The sequence below is a fragment of the Sinocyclocheilus grahami genome, unplaced genomic scaffold, assembly GCF_001515645.1.
Source record: "Sinocyclocheilus grahami isolate Dianchi unplaced genomic scaffold, SAMN03320097.WGS_v1.1 scaffold76.1, whole genome shotgun sequence".
Lineage (NCBI taxonomy): Eukaryota > Metazoa > Chordata > Actinopteri > Cypriniformes > Cyprinidae > Sinocyclocheilus > Sinocyclocheilus grahami.
This window is the reverse complement of record NW_015505255.1, coordinates 484,804-500,762: the sequence shown is the minus strand read 5'-3', so window position 1 is coordinate 500,762 and position 15,959 is coordinate 484,804. Positions and strand designations below refer to the sequence as shown.

The following is a 15,959-nucleotide window of genomic DNA, read 5'->3' as shown; positions in this document are numbered from 1 at the left end:
TTGGTACAGTAACAGTTTCAACGAGGGTTCAAACCAAACACCCGGTAATCATGCAGGACAGCGGCAGAAAAAACAGCACACAACCACCTGCATTCTAATGATGACAATTTAGAAAACCAGGCAAATTTGTGCAAATTCCGCTTTTCAGCGGAGGAAACTACTAATTCTTACAATTCGGTCTGTTTGTTTATGTCTTTACTGAATTAAACAAGAATCCCGTGCCGTGCTTTGATTCCAAGTAGGCCACAGGGAATGCCTGATGTCTCACCCTGACTTTCTCTCTTGGCACCAGACACCCAAAGCCCGTGAGGCAGCGAGCGGCGACTCTCTAAAACATCTCCCCGTATCAATGACCATCTCTCCTGCTGCCTTGTATCACCGGTGCCCCGAGGCAATTCTTCAAGTCAAAGCCTTGCTTTATCAACCGCTGGATTTAACAAGACAGCTCTTTTTATGCTTATTGGCTTCTCGAGCGGTAATGGATTTTCTCAATGAGTCACTCTTTTCTTTCTACAGGCTTCACACTTTTTCACAGGGCTTCTGGGCTCGTCTCCAGGCCAGATCCTCTACCATTGACTTTGATTTCCTGAGGTAAGTGATCCATCGCTCTAGGCCCAATGAGCATTGCCTGAAATCTGGCCTTACTTTGGCTCTCTGTGCCTGATATTGTACACTCTAATGCAAAGTGAAGTAGCACGTCTAAATAGCCTGTCAATTCCCCCCACCCTCCGCTCTCTCCGGGCTTCCAAAAATCCCCAGCTGGGACTCATTTCTAGCATGCTCGGGAACGCAAATGATACAGCGATATTAAGGAGCATTAAACTACTTGATGACATTTCAGTCGCGTTGATGAAGACTGGCATTCGTTCTAGCAGACGGCCGACAGCTGGCAGATGGGCGTGAGGTGATTGTCTTTTTTTGCAAGACAGGGACAAGGAGAACTTAAAACGGGAACTTTTTCTGGTTTAGGATGCGTCTCCATTTCTCACAGAGTGAGCATGTGTCTCTGCTGTACCCTCACTTCTTGAAAATGATATGATAAAAATACAGTTTAATCGTAAGATTTGCTCAAATCCACACATCCAGCAGCTGATGGCGGGTACATTAATTGTTAATGACAAAGGCAACCTTCACTCTGTGTGGTTTCCTGCCAACATTCTGGATCACTTACCAGGACCTCTTGTCCTGATGCAATTCAAGATGTGTGAAAACAGAGCCCACATTGTAGCTTAAGTGACCCTCTCTGCTGCTCATCCCTGGCGTGTGTGCTACGGGGTGTCTGTTCCACGACAGGAAAGAGTAAACCTGGGCCAAATCATAGGAAATTCATCAAATCTGGTTCTTGGAGCTGCATCTTTCAAGCCCTGTTTCCTTGCCATATGATCTCTATAAACCAAATCACTGTTGGCTCCCTCATAGGCCGGCAGGCGCCTGGGGCAGGAACATAATGAAAGCCAAATGCAAGTGACAATAGAATAGGAAACCTCCACCTTTTTTCGTTTTTCTGTTTTCGTTTTCCACTTGGACTGAATTTTTTGTTTGTGTTGAGACATTTCTTTCCAGACATGTTTGAGGAGAAACCTTTCAGGTATCAGGTTTCACGCTGGATTAAAAAAAAAAAAAGACAAACAAAATATATGCGGTTTTATTTTTGAAATGTGATTACATTTGATGCAGGGCACACAATTGAAACTGATAATTTGACAGCTTAAAAACATGTCTTTTTCTGAAACCAGTGCTGGAAATCATCTCTTAGTTACTGTATTTGTTCAGTTTAAATGTTGTTAGATTCAGTTAGCATCTAACACAAATTCACTTAGGGAGGCGTGACTCCCTCCCTAACCCTGAAAGAGCAGCTCTTGGGTATCCTATCCTTGGCACACGTGTGTCCCTAACGGTCTGTTCTGGTTTCCTGAGATGAAAAGACAGGAGAATGTCCGCCTGTTAAAAGGTTTTAAGTATGATTTGGTGCATCCTGACAGTGGACACTATTCCAGACTTCTGACATTGGCTGTTTTGGAACAAAAATACTCATATCCAAATACTGCACAATATACTCCGTAAACATAGAAGAAAAAAGAATAAATGAAATTTGCAGGGCTCAACGTTGATGGCACGGGGTCAGTGACAAAATTACTTCTCATAGTACTCTTGAAAGCATCAATATGTCAATAGAAATGTTGACAGCTACAAACCAATCAATAATGATTTGCATCATTATGCCAGAGTTTCCAGAAAATGTATTTATTAATAGTTAAAATAAAAGTTACAGTATTATAGCTTTCTCATTTCTAGCTTATCTTTTATAGATGGAGGGGAAAATAGTGAACAATTTTTAGATATTTTTTAATATATGAATATAAACACACACATACTGAGCAAGTTAAAAAAAATAATAATAATAATTACTGGCCCAGCTGAAAAAAAAAAAGCACTACTGTTGTTATTGTAATAAAACCTATTGCTGAATGCTACTTTGCAGTGTATTTGCACATGTTGACAAATGTATTGAGAAAAAATACATTCTTTACACATTCTTAAATTCAGCATACCTACTTTATATATAACATAATACACACCCAAAAACATGCACAATTCACATTGGGAAAACTGAAGATGGTTGTGCAAACAAACAAACAACTTTAATAGTATTTTATTGCTTAACTATTAAAACAAAAGATGAACACAACTCTTAAGCTGGAATCAGGAATCATGGCAGCAACATACCACATCAATGGTAATGAATGTCTTCTGAAATCAAAGTCTTCTGGTGAGGTTCACAGACAGGGATTTTTGAAAGCACTCCTGCCTCAGTCTCAGACTCCAGTCATTCAGTTCTAATAGTTCTATCTTTTATGACACAGCACACACATGAGCCTCCACTGATCAGTAGTAGTGACGGTGAACTTCAAATACTGTTCTTTACTCATCTGCATGCAAATGTATGGGTGGAAACTACAGCTGAGTGGAGAATACCAGAGAGGATGAATATATTTACTTTGCGCATCTACAATGCACATCAGACCGACATTTCTTTATATCACAAGGGGCAGAAAAAAAATCATTTGTTAATTAAAAGTACGTTTTTGTAATTTAAATAACGTCATTCAGTTTTATTATTATTTTTGTAATTATTTTTAACATTTGGGACTTCATATTGATTCAGATTTCACTGAATAACAATGAAATCACTTTTTATCGAGTTTAATTGCCTACAGGTTATGCAGAAATCTGAGAGTAACGCTTTATTATAAACCCTATAATACTTCAGCAATCATACGTTTCTGATTAATGAATCGGCAAAGCTCCACAAATGTTTTTAACCACTACGAAGATCAAGATACATTTATTTGGCAAATTGAAGCAATTCCCTAGCCAACATCATGTAATTGTTTCCTTATTTGACCAGGCAGCTTAAAGCCACAATAAAAATAAAAAGCTATCATAAAACCATAAGGATATTTTCAGGCAAATGCAAACCTTAATGTAATAGCACAATAAGATATGTTGTGTTTTGCCTGTACATGTTCCTGTTCACCAGATTAACTATACAAAAAGAGTTTATACAGTTATATATACAGTATATATATTACATACTGTACATAAAAATACTGTATAACAACAACAACAATATAAAAAACTGAAATAATAACAATAATAATATATGAACATTGTTGCACAGTCTGTAAGAAGAAATAACCTATCAACGAGAGCTTTGAATGTCAAACTTGCCTACAGGTTATGCAGAAATCTGAGAGTAACGCTTTATTATAAACCCTATAATACTTCAGCAATCATACGTTTCTGATTAATGAATCGGCAAAGCTCCACAAATGTTTTTAACCACTACGAAGATCAAGATACATTTATTTGGCAAATTGAAGCAATTCCCTAGCCAACATCATGTAATTGTTTCCTTATTTGACCAGGCAGCTTAAAGCCACAATAAAAATAAAAAGCTATCATAAAACCATAAGGATATTTTCAGGCAAATGCAAACCTTAATGTAATAGCACAATAAGATATGTTGTGTTTTGCCTGTACATGTTCCTGTTCACCAGATTAACTATACAAAAAGAGTTTATACAGTTATATATACAGTATATATATTACATACTGTACATAAAAATACTGTATAACAACAACAACGATATAAAAAACCGAAATAATAATAATAATAATATATGAACATTGTTGCACAGTCTGTAAGAAGAAATAACCAATCAACGAGAGCTTTGAATGTCAAAGGCTCATTAGCGGTCAAACCTGAAACCCTCATCTCTTTTGATGCTCTCTAGAGATGAAACTGAGAACATTGAATGCTTTATTCTTTTAACCTTATTAGTGTAATTGATTTCTATGCTAATTTTCTGGCATTACTGGAAATTCTACCAGAAAACCTCTATAAAAAAAAAACAATAAGAAAAATATGGATCAGTGACTAAATGAAGAGAATGAAATGTAATGCTGTAGTTTGATATAGCAGTCTGTAAAGGTTAAATCATGATAGCGGGCACACTTACGGGTGGGAAAGCCAATCACAATAAACTCTGTGATGATAAGTAGTCCGACAGAACACTAATAGGACTGCAACCGCATTTCATGACGTCTTCACCAGAACGAGTCTTGCAGAGGGAGGCTCTGGAAAAATCCCATTGCCATTTAGTAAACTACTAAAGTTTTAAAAACCAAAAGCTTAATAAAAAACAGACCGAAGAGCAGCACGTCCCCATAGAGAGAGAAAGAAAGGTAGAGTTTTAAGCTTACAAATTTCTGACACTTCAGAATTTAAGCTCCATTTTCGCAAATATATAAAAGTTACAAATCATCGGAAATACTAAATATGTTAGCGATACTTTCCTAAACAAACAAAACCATTTAGTAGCTTTAGTGCTGTGATTTTGTATGACGCATCAAATGGATTTTGCAGTTGCACAGAGGCCACTATTCAGCAAGAAAGCCACAATGATGACAGCAATTCCTCAAAATACATGGGTAGTCAATAATGTAACAAATTTATTTCTAATGTAGCTACTATAAGAGTTGTATTCCACGCTTTTATGCTTGATGCATTTTAATAGCAGATTTTTTTAAAGCCTTTTTTTCTTTCAGAGCATCTAGCAATTACAGCAAAATTAAAGTTGAAATGATTTTATCTAATGATCCCTAACCTCTGAAAACAAATTACTGAAATTGATATTCAGGCTGTAGAGTTAACTACCCTAACTTATAGTTAATAAGAAAATTAGAATCCCTATTAATTGAAGAACAGAATCTTTTCTCCTGAATCGACCGTCTTTCTTTTAACAGTGGACATTAATGTATCTGTCCCTGTATATAGAGATGTAAATGTATGGGTGATATTCATGAAATCTATCACAAATACTGAGTAACGTGTAATGGAGCCTGTTTTCCTTCAGTGCTCCACCAATTTATCTATAAAAGACTGCAACAATGTGTTTGAAACTGAAAAAGTAATGGTAGATGGAAGATGAAATCAGTCAAGGACATTGCCATTTAAATAGAGAAGTACATGTGTAACTGAACAAAAACAAGAAAACCACAAACAAACTGTAATAATGTTAGAACATTATTAGACACAATAAAAAGACCTTTCCCTGTTCATGGCCACGTTATCTATGGAGTGTTTTCGTAGGTTTAAATATTTCCCAGCTATTAGGTATGGAGTTCTGAGCGAACCATTATCGACCGAGCTGTCTTTGTGGACTGACATGTTTTCACTCTTAGAAAACTACAGAAGTGATTTACAGCTGGGAGGTGATGCTGTCTTCACAATTATGTTTATGAGATTCAGAGATGCCAGATCCTCGCTGAGCTCTCGTGCCATTGTGGTGATTCTAATCAACCAAAACTTCTGGAATTTCCTGTAATAAGATACTGATAATGCACCTCCTCCTGGTTGAAACAAAGCAATCCGCGTGTACTTAAAGGATCCCGTTCACAGCATTTGCATTGCCAAATACAGGGTATTAATGATTGGATCCATGCCAGCAAAGCCGTCACAAGGCTGAGCATCCTCCTTTGAAGCCTCATCGCTCAGAAAGCTTTTTACAAAATGTTTGAAGTGTCTGTCTGTGTAATAATGATTTATAATTCTCTTGAACTGATGCAAAATTTGCTGGTAAAAATCATTTTTAAAATAAAATAAATTGTGCCCGGAGGGTCAGGCTGGGTTTCAAAAGGAGATCACCCAGGAGCGGCAAATTATTTAATAAGCCACCAGTATCAGAATGGCTGGATGGAGGGGAGCAGGATGAGGCATTTCAAAGCGTGTCTAATTAAAATCAGTTTATTAGCACGTCAATCTTTTCAAATGCAATGCCACAACCGAATATGAATGCTGGGAGAACCCCCATGTCTGTCTGTGTAATAATGATTTATAATTCTCTTGAACTGATGCAAAATTTGCTGGTAAAAATCATTTTTAAAATAAAATAAATTGTGCCCGGAGGGTCAGGCTGGGTTTCAAAAGGAGATCACCCAGGAGCGGCAAATTATTTAATAAGCCACCAGTATCAGAATGGCTGGATGGAGGGGAGCAGGATGAAGCATTTCAAAGCGTGTCTAATTAAAATCAGTTTATTAGCACGTCAATCTTTTCAAATGCAATGCCACAACCGAATATGAATGCTGGGAGAACCCTCACCCCCCCCCAAAAACCCCGCATTGGCTAAACAGACACTGCAGCTCACATTAAGTTTGTGATATTTTTGGATGATATAGATTTACAATTTTTCTTTTCTATTGTGCTTGCCAACCATGCACTACTTTCAAGTCAATTTTTGTGTTATTAAAAAGATAAAACAAAAATGTATTTTAATTTTAGAAGGACAAAAAAAATAAAGGAATTAACCACCACAACCCCACCCTTCTCCCTTTCTCATAGTCCTCAGGGAAACAGTAGATAAATATTTAAATTCACTTTCATCAGTGTGACTGCATAGTGATTATCGAAATCTGAAAGCATGTTTGGTTTAATTTTCGTACGGGATGCGGGTAGAATTTCTAGGGAGGTAACAACAGTAATTCTGGCAGCTTCACGTTTTTATAATCATACTTACATTTATGATTATGGAGGAGGAATGAGACATGAAAAAGGAAAATGACACTAGAACGGCATAAGATGCCAGTAGCCTGTAAGTGCTGTTACAAAAAGGGCCAGTAAATTGTCAATTTATAAGAGCCCACTTTTCAATGGCTCGCCACTTACGCTAAGAAGGAGCAATAGTGCACTCTGAAAAATAGTTCTGCACCTGGCAACAATACACTGAGTCCAGTGGGTTGCACCTCTCCAATTCAGCAAGTACTTTTCTTATCATCATCTTCGTGTAAAACAGATCACCATATTCACAGAGGCACAAAACATAATGACGACCGTGGAGCCGATGAAGCAGTTGCCTCCTTATGGAAAAATGATACAGGAAAAAAAAAAAACATGTGCCCCTGTCCTTAAAAGGCTTTAAGTTAAAATTTTTAAATTAATAAAATCATGAAAATTCTTTATATGCTCATTATCCACTTACTGTGCAATGCCTTAACCAAAAGAGGTGGAATTGAGAGAACATATGGCTTTGTGATGAAGAGATTCATTTGTGTTAAATCTCTAACTGCGCATTTCCTCCACCAAACTACTGAAAGGGTAAACGGAGAAAAAAAGACAAAACAATCTGTTGTTTGTACAATGGTGTGACATGATGATCATAATAACACATGTATTTGTTTCTTTTCACCGTAAGCTCATAGTAAATGCTCCAGAGGGTCCCAGAGCACCCTCCCCCAGATCACACATGTTTACATTCAAGTGTCGCTTTGGCATTTACATAAATATATTTCTAACCCAGTAGGGAGGTGGTAACAAAGCGGCTGCATCTTGGAGGACTCTAATCCCAAGAAATGCACCATACCCTCTTTCTTCAGCTTTCTACTTTCATGTTAAATTCATGGTTCTGGAATGCGCTTCAGCCAACACACTAGATCCTCTGTGGCTGATGTCCCTTGTGTTACGGTCTCAAAAAATGCTTATGATTTCACAGTTGGGATGGGGGAGGCCTCTTTAAAAAAAACTAAATACAAATCATCTTCCTCCCAAGCACACAGAGGGACCTAGAGTAAGCAAAGGTCAACAAAACCATGTCTTTGTTTATCTTTGTGCAAGTATCACAGTCCCAAAAGCAAACAGTCTGTTTAATTCAAGTGATTATCAAAGACAAATAAGATCAAGTGGGCCCATCTAAGGAATATATTATGGCACAGAATGGATACAGGAAACAAGATAATGTGTGTTGCCGATGCTAAGTACTATAGAGATGTTTACTGGTTTAAAAACACAGGTTGACAACTCAGGGTTTAAAAATGAGGGTGACCTGATGGCTCAGAGCCCGTGTGAGAGTGTTTCAGGAAAACTGTCATTTTCACCTGCCCAGTTGGGTCAGTACTGTATCTTATGCATTTTCTATCTCTCACTAATTTAATTTTGAAAACCACAACTTGTGATTGTTTTAGAAACATCAGAAATAATGGGATGAAACAAATACTAGTTATTTAACTATGTTATGTAGTTTTACAAAAAAGTGCTTATTAATGTATAGCTGACATGGAGTTATATTATATCAGTATAATATCTATAAACATATTAAAGAAACATATTCTGATTTTTGCTTACCCTGCCAACCTTTTTTGAATATTTGTTATATTCAAAAAGACTCCTTTGTTCGAAAACAGTGGCACAATCATTCCCATCACAATTGCATAAATGATTCTATTAAAAAATATATCCTAGTGAATACTATATCACAGAAACACATAGAATATATAGAATACTATATTACAAAAAAAACAGAAGTTTGACTTTGCAAAGAAAAAATGAATTATTTTTTAAAGATCAATGAACATAAAATTTTAATTTTCACATCAATGCTGGCCAGAAAAAAACAAGAGATAGCTCCGGGCCAGCAGGACATTCTTATTGTTGAGCTCTTATTTACTACATTATAACTACATTCTTATTGTTGAGCTCACATTCATTGCTATACTGTATATTACAGTTATAGTATAAGTATATATATATATATATACATATATAATTGTATACGTGCAGCCAGTGCTATGATCCCTGAACACAAAACAACACATCAGAGAACAAGACAGCCAGAACCGGCAGCTATAGAAACGCTAACAGAGCGCTCCCAGTCACTGTGTCGAGATAACAGCAGATCACTTCCTACAGGACGAGATTTTCAAAACGAGCGATTTACTAAAAGAAACAGATATCTTAGATGTAATAAATGATAATTCATCATCCTCCATTGGAAATGTACTGGGGTTGTGAAAAATGCATGAATTACTAATTAATGAGGCATTCTGAGCAGATTTACATATTCATAAAGGTGCGGTTGAGTAATTGACATATGCATGAGAGAGCTGAGTGATGGTTTTGAGATAATAACACATGCCTTCATAGGAACCTTTATTTTTCTAAATTCTTCAAAAAGCAGAGGGAGTGAAGATGCTTTTAAATTTCCATTACGTATTCATTCTTCCCAAAAGAAATGCAGTCAAATGCTTTCAGAGATAAATACACTGAGGGAATGCAATGATGTGAAACAGTATGTAAAATTACATTTTGTGAAATATTGCCCTATACAGATTCTTCAAAAGTTCATTTAGCAAACGGATGTGCCCAACAGCCATGGTTAGAAATTCTAAACATGTGACTGAATCCTAAAATGAACACACAAATATGCTTTCAAAGACGAGTGAAGGGGGAAAAAGAGAGAAAAATAAAGCATAACAAATACATTTACGGTAAGCGCTAACTCGCTACATGCAGTCAATCAATCATCGGCAAGCTCGACAAAGTGTGCTGGGTGCCCGTCTAATCCAACGGAGAAAAATGTAAACTGAAATTCAGAAGTCAACAAAGCTCTACTAGCTCTAATCCTGTGGCACTTTCCCAAAGTAACACCCATTTCCAGACGTCCCACCTAACAATTCTGATAGGCCATTTCACACTTACTTCTGCCATCTTAAAGATGGCATTTAGTGTTAAGATGTCTCAGATAGCTGATGAAAGGATCTGATTTATGGCGTCCCGTCGTGCCATGAGGTCAGCTTTTTGGAGACTTACTGCAGATGGGGCGGGTCCAAGAGCGTTTGGACGGGGCGAGCGTGTATGTCACTCAGAAAACGTCTCTGCCATTGTTAGGAGTGCTGGAACAAAAGCCTTGTGAAAGCTGACCCAAATATGGTGCATTAGAAGAGCACAAAAACATTCAGATGGTTCCTAGGCTTTCTTTACAACTATGCACCGCCGAATGACAAGTTCAACAAAAACATGTTGAGTTTTTCACCCGGGCCTATTGTGTTCCCACATTAACTCCAAGCTGAGCTCTTTGAGCTCGTCCAGAGTTGTGTCTGGACTCCATGGGTCTGCAACAGCTCTGTCAGCAGGCTTGGCCTCCGCTGCACTCCACACCGTCTCCTTCAGTGTTCTTTTCATTCTCACTCCCTTTTTTCCCCCTCTCAGCAACTTGGCTTCCACGCATGCTGAAGCGAGCGATTGATGGGGCAAGAGAGAAGTTAAACAATTAAAGATGGCCCTCTGCGCCAACTGTTTTGTGCATTAGGCGTCACGCTGAGAGGAAACCTTTGTGCTCGCAGTTATTGTTTGGATGGAAAACCAAAGATCTCATTCTCAAAGCAGAGGGACTCTCTGTAGCCAGTGTGAATAATATATCAAGGTGCCTGGGCATAACAATCATTTGATTCCCACTGGGACTGGATGGATGTAATTATTCCTGGACCGCCACGTAACTGGAAATGAGGTTTGTGCAACATCTGGTCAAGCGCGGCCAATGGGAGACCAAAAACAAATTGCGAGTATAATGGCAGGTCTCTGTACTTAGCAAAGCGAATAACAGCTGTCCTTATCAATCAGATGCAGATGATCACTATCGCGCACGGGGGGCTTGACGGCAGAGGTGAAGTATCACAAATTAGGCACAGCTTTAGAAACGCCGAAGTTTGACTTTAACCTTGCAGGACTTTTTGGAAGGCACTTCCGAGTATGGGAGAAGAGTTTTGGCAGAGGAACAGAAAGCCTGGTGGGTCCGCACATCTCGGGATGCTGGTACTCCACACTAATCCATTTTAAACCATCTGTGAAATTAGCAAGATTCCTTAAGTCCTTCACCTCCAAGGATTAAAAATGGCCCTGGGTCTGAGCCATCGAATGTAGGCATATGTATGCATGTCTGCTATCAGCCCAAACTTCTGAGGCTGTAATCACACTTTACCCTCTACATGATAGACGGCTTTTGAAAAGGTAACTACTTTGAAGACAATTTCAGCCGAGTCTCTCTCCTGGCGTCTATTCAGATGCTCTTTGAAATCTGTAGAATCTGCACTTTGTGTTATATTACATAAATATGAGCCTTCTTTGTGTGACTTACTCCCCCGGCAATTCAGCACACTCCAAAGTTGAATAGCAACACGACGTGTGGCCCGGCATGCTGCAAAGTGTCAAAAACAAACCGAACCACTCTAAATATGTAAAAGAAAGAAAAAAAAAAAAGAAAGGCATTTCAGGGCTTGAACATCTGCTGAATGGCAGTCTGGGCTGCGAGAGGTAAACAAAGGCCATACATAGACAAAAGTTACCTGCAATGTCTCCTTGAACCGTACACATAAACAGCTCAAAAGTGCAACTCTTCAGCCCTGCAGAGTTTCGGCCAAAAGCCGTACAATGAAGTCATGAGTCAAGTCTAATGAGAAAATCAGATAAATAGCAGCTGGGCTCGGGGAAACAGCCCTCCCTGACTGATTCACTGGACTTAGTGGCAATAGCATGGAGCTCAGGAGGAGCCGCCACTTCCAGAACAGTAAAATATTGTTCCAGATGACTCCCTCCAATGTTTAGTCATCAGGTCCATGAAATAACAGGGCTGTCGCCTCCGCGCAGCAATACAGTATTAATTATTATTTGCAGCCCAAACACCTACATGTTTGTACTAACACTCTGACAGTTCATCCAAACAGGCCATTTAGAGGCTGCGACATCATTCTCCGTACTTACCAACACCCCCACCTAGCCTTCCCCCGTACGTCCTAACACAGGCTTGTGCGAAGAAGTGCACCGTATCAGAGGGATTAAATCCCAGTTCCACGGAAATGACAATGATCATGTCTTATTCCAAATTAGAACGTCAACAGCTGCCTGCATGTGCCCAGAGGAGCACAAGGGCAAACGTGCAATGCCAAGTCTGCTGTACGGGCCAAAGATTTGTAATGCAAGCTTTGTGAATTACAATAAGATTTATTGTGCAGCAATATATGTCTAATTTTCCATCTACCGCGGGGCGCTTCAGCAGCAGAGAGCTGACACAGGCGTCTATTATACACACCACAGTTAAAATGTGGTTATTTTACGCATGCTCTCGGGGGAAGGAGCTTACTGTGCACTTTGGCGTTGGACAAAAAATGATTGATGAAGATAACAAAAGTCTACATATCCAAAAATGTTTTGAAGTAAGTTCTATTCCAGATCCATGTCTTTTTTTCTACCATGGCAAACAGAACTTAGGCAAATGATAAAAAGCTTCCTTTTTTATTTCTTCATGCCAAAGCAGGTACTCAACAGATAGTAACTGATAATCTACAGTACTTTTTAATGCCAAATATCACATCAGGGGGACATTAACTATTGAAAACATTACAACAAGTCCAGAAATGCAATCAAAATCACTGCTTCTATTCAGAAGCATTTATTTACTGAACAATTACATTTTGCTCTAAAATTCATCTGTAATTATTCATCACAAAGAGCTATGTCAAAGAGGTGAGGCTAGCTGGGAGCAAAAAGAAAGATCCCAGTGGCTGGAATCCAAAAGATGAAAAAACTCCTGCAGTTTAGAGGGCTTGGTTTCCACCAGGACTTCCACCCTATTCCTGGCAGATGCTGCAGTCAGTCAGCAGGAGCACATATACATTAAGAATACCCTCTACACATTTGCTTGATGTGTTTAGGAAGACACATCAAGGTATACATAGATGGTCCCTCGCACTTACTCTAAAAGATTTACGAGCCAGCTCTTAACATCTATCCTTATTGTGAAACAATGGTGGAACCTTGGGAGGAAAACAAATCCCAGTTACCGTTGTTAACCATTCAGTTCTATACTGAAAATGATGAGATATGTGGCTATTTTGTTCTGCATTTCATTCATTCATGAATAAATAAATATAGCCTGACCTATTTCTCAAAGAAATTAAGGATGCACTGATATTTCTGTCTAAATTTCTGTTTAATGCTGAAAATTATTTTCATATCATTGTTGATAATTAATAAAATGGTCAATAGTAAAATCCTAAATTTTTTGTCTAAATAAATCAAAAGGTTATAGTAAATGGCATGATGCATGAAATATAAGCTCATGGTCAACATGTCCAGTTGTTTGTTGCCAAGGAAACATTTGTATAGAAGTCTGACAAATTAGAGAAGAATGTCTGTGTGCAGCACCATATTCCTTACATTTCATGCCAGAACAAAAGAAAAGGAAATGAGCATGTGCTTTCAGCTTTAAAATTAAAATATCCACAGAAGAAAGTGTGTGTGTTCTTTCCAATTCCTAAATAAAAAAAGCTACAAAACTGCACCCTTATCCGGAGCTGGAGGACTTCACTTGCAAGCTGAAATTGGTGAGTTGTTTTAAACAAGACAAAACAACTTGCAAAAAATCCAGTGAATGTAAAAGGATAAAAGGTCATTTTCTCATGGCAAAAAGTAGCTATTCCTTGTTTTAAGAATAAACTTTTATAGAATTCTCTCAAATCAAAATATTATGTTATTTACTTCAAGTAAAACTTATTTTAAAGGGGTCATATGACGTTGCTAAAAAGAACATTATGTTGTGTATTTGGTGTAATGAAATGTGTTTATGCGGTTTAAGGTTAAAAAACACATTATTTTCCACATACTGTACATTATTGTTGCTCCTCTATGCCCCACCTTTCTGAAACGCATTGACTTTTACAAAGCTCATCGTTCTGAAAAGCGAGGTATTGGCCAGCAATCTAGTGCGTTGTGATTGGCTGAATACCTCAAGCGTGTGACAGAAATTTTACGACTCTTAACATACTGTGATGCCATCTCCCAGCACGACGAGACAAAACCAATAAAACCCATTACAAACTAGGCATTTGTTGCATCCAGTGGGGACATCATTACTGTTGCGTTGCGTATCACACCGCGTAAACATAAAACCATGTCTGCACTTGTGATCGGAGAAACGACAAACAAGCAAACAAACGCTACACTGTTTAAAACTCAAGCTTGAATCATCAGTGGCAAATTCTTTAAATATTAAAAATTTAGTTACAGGCTGTGAGTCAGAAGCGCCAGACTGTCCTTGCAAAGTTGGAACTGCCCCACTTTATAAAACAGCCTTTGAGCACAGACCCATTGTAGGCTATGCAGAACTGCAGGTTCAGTCCTCCATAAAACGCGACACACACTGCGGGCTAGAGTGAGTGGCGGCCGGCGGGCTAGAGTGAGGAACGGTCGGCGGTCGGCGGTCTTGAGGACGGCAACCACATGTGACGACCCCGGGCTGGACTCCTCTTCGTCCACGGTGAAAGACCATCCGCCGATCCACAGCATGAAGTTGATGTATTTCTTCAGCGACCAGCCTTAGGCATGACGATGCGGATATCGCCCTCTTTTGGAAGACCAAACAAAGTAGTTTCGCTTTCACAACGAAACATACAGCATCTCCAAAACATGGTGGCAGTGGCAACAACAATACTACAGCGAGAATAAAAGTTACGTCTTCTTTCTTTGCGTGAACATTTGGGCGGCGTTATGCAAATCTTCCCACACAGTGATGTAGACATGTGGGGGGCGTGCTAGAACGAGGCATTTTAGGAGGGCGTGGACAAGTCTTAACTTTTATATATTTTTAAAAGAGAAAGGAAAAATTTAAATCGCATCATATGATCCCTTTAAACAAGGTACATTTACTGGAAAACAAAAAAATTATTATTTGTAGTGTACATCACGTTGCATGTTTAATGCATTGAATGCGGTTCACTTATGCTTTTGGAAATAAAAATTGCATATAGACATTATTTTAATTTTTGACCCTCTAACCATTTTACAGTCTAAAAAATTAATGAAGCAAATAAAATCAAAGCTGGTGTTATGTCAATTTGACTAATTCCTTAATAAAATACTGTAGAAGATAAAGTGCATTGCATTGTGGGACACAATAATCCATGCAGTAAGCGCTGCTGTACACTGTGTGTTTTTGTCTTATTCCAGAACCAAGCCAGACCTTGATCAGCTAAACATAAGGACTTTAATGCCTCAGTTTCTATGAGGTTGTGCATTTTCTATGAGGTTGACGCCTTTCAGCTCGAGAGACCGAAGAAATAATAAAAAAAAAAACTCCAACATTTCCAGTCAGTGGAATATGACCGAAATGGACAACTCCCTGGTTAGTGCACTAACTAGGCCTACTGAACTAGGAAACTGACTGAGACACTTGTAGTATTTTTGCATACATTATATTAGCATACTCTGACTGCACTGTCTACATAGTATGCCCAATATATACAGCAGCAAGTGTAGTATGCTTTTGCAAACATAGGCCCAAGTTCCTTTAAGCCTAGGCTCAAGGCATGTCAGTTCAGGGGGGATATTCATAACGTCCTTGATATTATTAAGCACATCGACTATCTAGTTAAAAGATCGAATTCTGTGTAACTATATGCCAGAATTACTTTTCAATAACATTTCAAAGAGGGATAAAATCGAACAATAATTATATTAAAATTGCCTCTCAAAGTGAACTCGATTTTTTTTTATATAAATATGAGTAGACCACTTTTAACTTTAACATATAACTCATTCAATACAGTTTGTTAAGCAATGCTAATATATA

At 38.3% G+C, this 15,959-nt stretch overlaps 1 long non-coding RNA gene across 1 annotated transcript in view; it reads right to left on the bottom strand.

Moving 5' to 3' along the window:
• LOC107586034 (uncharacterized) overlaps positions 1-15,959 on the bottom strand; it is a 67,120-nt gene that overhangs the window by 50,764 nt on the left and 397 nt on the right. The gene's annotated exons all lie outside the window — the stretch shown is intronic.